Source organism: Cyphomyrmex costatus, unplaced genomic scaffold (genome assembly GCF_001594065.2).
Source record: "Cyphomyrmex costatus isolate MS0001 unplaced genomic scaffold, Ccosl1.0 scaffold740, whole genome shotgun sequence".
Classification (NCBI taxonomy): domain Eukaryota; kingdom Metazoa; phylum Arthropoda; class Insecta; order Hymenoptera; family Formicidae; genus Cyphomyrmex; species Cyphomyrmex costatus.
In genome coordinates, this window is record NW_017280312.1 from 83,981 (window position 1) to 89,748 (window position 5,768).

General features: G+C 31.5%; 1 protein-coding gene across 1 annotated transcript in view; it reads left to right on the forward strand.

Annotated features, from left to right (window-relative positions):
- The window catches only part of LOC108780784 (uncharacterized), a 27,845-nt gene that overhangs the window by 19,841 nt on the left and 2,236 nt on the right, over positions 1-5,768 (forward strand). The window lies entirely within an intron of this gene.

The window sequence follows — 5,768 nt, forward strand, 5'->3', positions numbered from 1 at the left end:
TTAATGCGACCCGGGCACGCCAAGTTTTTTCTTCACTATAATCCAGTTGACAATTATAGTCACTTTCGGTCTGTCTTATGTGACTGGCGTAATGAAGAATACACTTGGTCAATTTATCTCATATCTGTTTTTGATCAAGAAGTTCAGTATCTTTTATATGCACTTGGCGTATGTTTTTTTCTTTTTTTAAAAAAAGGTTTTTTTTATGGGTTCCAATTTACTGAAAGCTTATGGTCTTCCAAAGAGTCATAAAATTAATTTGCTTCTCAGATTTACAGTATCATCGATTAATACAGCCCTCTATCCTTTAACCAAATATATGCACTAAATAATATTTGTTAGTCTCATCTATAATAACAAACATGTTAACAATAGTTTTGAACTATAAACTATATAAATTTTTGTCAGATAAAATTAATTAAAAAATGATATTCTCGATGAATTGCTGAACCTGTGAATTGCGAAACGTTCTGTATTTTTATACTTTTATATATTTTTTATATTTTCATTTTATATTTTTTAGTAATATTGTAAACTATTAATTAAAACTTGTTACCGCTCGATTTAGACTGTTTTCCTTTATGCTTTGCATTGCAAAAAGTGAGTGAAATCTAATTATTATATGTAGACGACATAATTTTAGCTGCACCGGAATATCAAATTTATAAAATTGTTAACGTTTTTAATAGAGTTTTCATAAACGCCTACAATTCACAATAGAGTTATAAAATGATCGTACTCTGAGCTTTTTGGATTTGTCTTTTAACTGTAAAGGATGAAAATAATAATTAAAACGAGGTGAAGGACAATAAGAGTCAATTCGTAAGTAAACAAGAAAGCGATTATAACATAAAAATTATAATATGAATTTTTAAAGAAAAAGAATACAATATAATACTTAGCCGCTTTAAAATTAGAATATCGGTCAATATATAATAATATAAAAAATCGCTCGATGTAAAATGTCGTAACAAGTTTTGACTCTTGGTTTGAGTCCTCTTCAGACGTTCAACAAAAATTCCTTAATCCAATATAATTGAGACAACACATTTCTCACTGACTCTTCGATTTCCCTCTTCGTTACACAACATTGACAATACAAGATGGCAAAGTCGTATTGAAACAATGTATCAGCAAAAACGATTTGTCAGTTTACAATATGAAAGTTTAACTTTCATATTGTATTGTCAATGTTGTGTAACGAAGAGGGAAATCGAGGAGTCAGTGAGAAATGTGTTGTCTCAATTATATTGGATTAAAGAATTTTTGTTGAACGTCTGAAGAGGACTCAAACCAAGAGTCGAAACTTGTTACGACATTTTACATCGAGCGATTTTTTATACTATTATATATTGACCGATATTCTAATTTTAAAGCGGCTAAGTATTATATTGTATTCTTTTTCTTTAAAAATTCATATTATAATTTTTATGTTATAATCGCTTTCTTGTTTACTTACGAATTGACTCTCATTGTCCTTCACCTCGTTTTAATTATTATTTTCATATAAAGAGTCCTTCAACTTTAATTTTATTTGTAAAGGATGATACAATCATAATCAATTGGTTCCGTAAAAAGTTTTTCTGGAAGATATTTATTCTATTTTTTTAATCACCCAATATGTCATAAAATAGGAAGCATATTTAATTTAATTGACAGAGCGATAATGTTGACTCATCTTACATTTTATAAGGAAAATATGAAATTGTGCATCCAAATGTTATTAAATAATGATTACCTCTTACAATTGATTTTTCAAAAAAATAACTGTTAAATTAAAAAAATTTTTTAATAAACTTACTGTTAATAATAATGACAGGAATAATAACACTTTAAATAATGACGATTCTAACGATAAAAAGTATTTTGTTTTGCCTTATGTGCATAAAAAATGTATCAGAAAAGCAGCAAAATGTGTTAACAAATCACTTTTCACCGTTGGATAAAGGATTAAATCAGTTGAACAATAGTACATTGTGTAACAGTGGGGCATATTTGTTTATAGCGTGGCCGGGCGCGAGCGCACGAGCGAAGCAAGTGCGTACGAGTAGAGAACCTCTAGTAGGGAGAATCGCCAACTTGGTCACGTGACCAACTACGTGATTGGCTGGAGGAAATGAGCAGATTTTGGCATTTCGACGCCAATGCATTGACGTCAGAACACATGGGGGCCCCATCGTTCGCACCATCGACATATAGTACTGGACGGAATATAGCATCCAAACCATGTTGACAGACCTAGAAAGAAATAGAATGATGTTTGGGTAGTAGTAAATCATGTAATCAAAGGCCCAGTGACACATCTGTACTCAAAGTCTTAGTCTTACATAAAATACACGTAGAAACCATATTACTCAATTTTATTTTGTATCTAATATAATGTGTATAATTTTCCGATTTTAATCTGCACCGCAGTATAGTATTACTGCGTAATAATACCTCTGTAATGGCTCCTGACTTTAAAGAATACGTTACTGTCCTCCCTCTCCTGCAAAACAATTCGACCAATAGGACAATAGTAGAAAGAGAATTCCGTGCCCAAACATTTACCTTACTCTTTCTAGGTCCGTCAACACGAAAGATCAAAGAGATTTCGCCGCATGCTCCATCCAGTACTATATGTCGATGGTTCGCACATATCCGCAAAGGATGGGGCTGCCATGTGTTCTGACGTCAATGCATTGGCATCGAGATGCCCAAATCTGCTCATTTCCTCCAGCCAATCACGTAGTTGGTCACGTGACCAAGTTGGCGATTCTCTCTACTGGTTGCGTTCCGAAATTCGACTCTGTCAACTCCGAGTATCTTTTATCTTTGTTCAACATTCGGCGAACAACAAAGATGAAAGATACTCAGAGTTGACAGAGTCGAGTTTTGGAACGCACCCCTAGAGGTTCTCTACGTACGAGCGTCCGTGCCGACCTATAAACAAATATGCCCCCACTGTTACACATAGAATTTTTCATTACAAGTGCTCGTCGTAATGTGCCCTATACAGCAACGTTTTTGCGCAGAAGAGTGGGATTAGAGAAATAACTTAACGGCTTGAGGTATTGTTTATTTACTGCACGCAAAAGCGTTAAGGTGTAAGGCACATTACGTGCACGCGTGAAGAAAAATAATTAAAATACAAAAAAATGTCACCGAAATTTATTTGAAATGTAATGTCGTATACAAAATCAATTGTATTGAATGTAACGCAATATATGTAGACCAAACGAAAAGAAAACTCAAAATCCGCATCAAAGAACACCCATGTAAAAATTTAAGTAGGATTTCGGTTAGTTTTCCCTATAGTTACTAGTAGATTCTGTTTAAAAAATCTCGTTAGAATCCGATTAGAAAATGTCCTACTTTTAAATAGGATACCGGTCAGGAAAACTTGTAAGAATCCATTGAGATTTATTAGCCGAATTCCTATTATATGGAAAGAAGAGTTTCATTGAAATATTTAAAAATTAATTAATCTAGTTTTATTTTGTTAAAGTAAGTATTACTAATTAGCATCATATTTTAGCATCATCAAAATTGTAAAAGGAAAGTTTTTCTCTAATTTCGAGATTTAATTTCATGATACTTCCAAACGATCACCCATCCTCATGTTGTATCACACCTCGCATGCTTAACTTTGGCAATCGTACGAGAACTACTTCGATGACCCACGAATCCTGTATGTCAACATATGTATAATTGTGATATATTTGATCAATAGAAATATTAAAAACAGATAGTTTATGTAAAGTTTAAATGTGTTTTCTTCATAAACTCTTTAAAAGTGAATTAGTGTATTATTATCGATTTTAAAAGATATGACTTCTGCAGATTAAATCTGCAGATAATTGTCTACGGTAATTATTTTACCGCATCAATTTAGTAAAATGAAATAAAATACCCTCGCTTCACGAGAGAGAGAGAGCGATGCCTTTTCTCATTTAGATTCATTTATTTCGGACAAAAATACGTGGAATGAACCTACATACATATTTGTTTAGGATTCATGTGGATATCTCTTATTTTTTCCCGATCTTCTTCTCTGACTATATAATATGGACTGCTAGCAGCAACTTCAGACTGGATGTCAAGATGTGTCGCGCCCCCATCAACCAATGAAGGAATGCGTGAACTAATTTCACAATTCACAATTGACGTGCTCAGGGTCCCAAGGATTCTAAACGTAATTTATGTAATGCATATGCACACCTTTGACGCACAGGTGCAAATTTAAAAGTGTTGATCGTTTTACTTTTATTTTTTATATAACTTTGGAGCTAATTTATGTATTGAAGTCCAGCAATAGCCATCTAACATTTGCGTCCCTCTGATAACGTTTCTCAATTATCATCGAATTCTAGTGATTCGCCTTGCTCATCATTTGTTGTACTCTAATCATTTGAAAAGAATTAGATTAATTAAAAAATTAAACATGACAGATGTGCAGTATTTAAATACTGCTTTCATGATAATTTTTTCATAAATTCTATTTCAATGTATTTCAATCTATTTCGTGTTACGCTAACATGCTATTTTAAAATTTCGATTCAATTCTTCTTGCGACAGATCCAAATAGTTTAGCATTTCAAAGTACGTAAAAAAGTTATTTCCTTTTTGCATTAAAAATTACTCAAAATTTGCAAACTATCCTAGTGTTATTAGTTTGCATTGTGTAATATACAAATTCTATTTCATGCACAAAATTTTTTTTAAATTTATATAATATAACCTATTTTTATTATATTAATCTTTGTATATTTCACATTTTACCTCTTATTTATTTAAAATGAGATTAAATAATCTTGTTTTTATATTTTTCTTTTATTTTTATCTTTAAATTTTTCAATATTTATCATTTTAATATTCATTTACATATGTTTTATGTAAACATTAAATTAAGAATTTTTAGAATAATATTCATTGTTTACACGATAATAACGTATAATACACAGTACACATTACAAATTTAGTAAAAACTAAACTAATTCTACGTGTTAAACTTAAAATATAAGTATCTTATAATAGATACAACTTAAAGTACATTCGAATTTCCTGCGCTTTTGGTCGATAGGGCGGGGCTTAACATCGGAGATGTTGACAGATATTCTTCTCTTTCTATTGCATGGGTTAGCTACCAGTCTGAAGTTGCTGCTAGCAGTCCATATAGTCAAAAATCTTCTTGGGCGACTGCAGCGCCAAGCGCGGACCTAGCAACTTCCTATTGAAATCCGAATATCAAATAAAAAGTATCAAATGATGTTTAATCATAGTGAGCTCCCCCACAACCCACAACCGAGAAATAAAATCTGATGTCAATTTCATCTTTATATTAATTATTTATATTAGTTTTATATTCAATTATTTATTATAATAATTAATAAGGCTCTATATGTATAAAACAATGTAAATATAAAAAGGGCAAAGAGCCAAGTAAATTAACGAACTATTTAATTCAAACAATCATACATATAATACAACGTTTCAACTCCGATCGGGTCATTTTCAATGTGACAAAATTAAAAATTATTTTAAATCAAGCGACGCGGTAGCGTCGCGACGCCAAGTGCATAAAATAAAAATATAACCGTTTGACATGATGACATGATACTTGATGTGTGTATATGTTCATGTCGATGTCAAATTCACGACGCTACCACTAGCTTTATCTCGAGTTTTCACATCTTGAAACTTTAGATTAAAATTACTCAGAATTTAAAAGCAGAATCAAAAATCTAAAAACACTTTTATTATATAATGTCATCGGTATCTTTCGATTG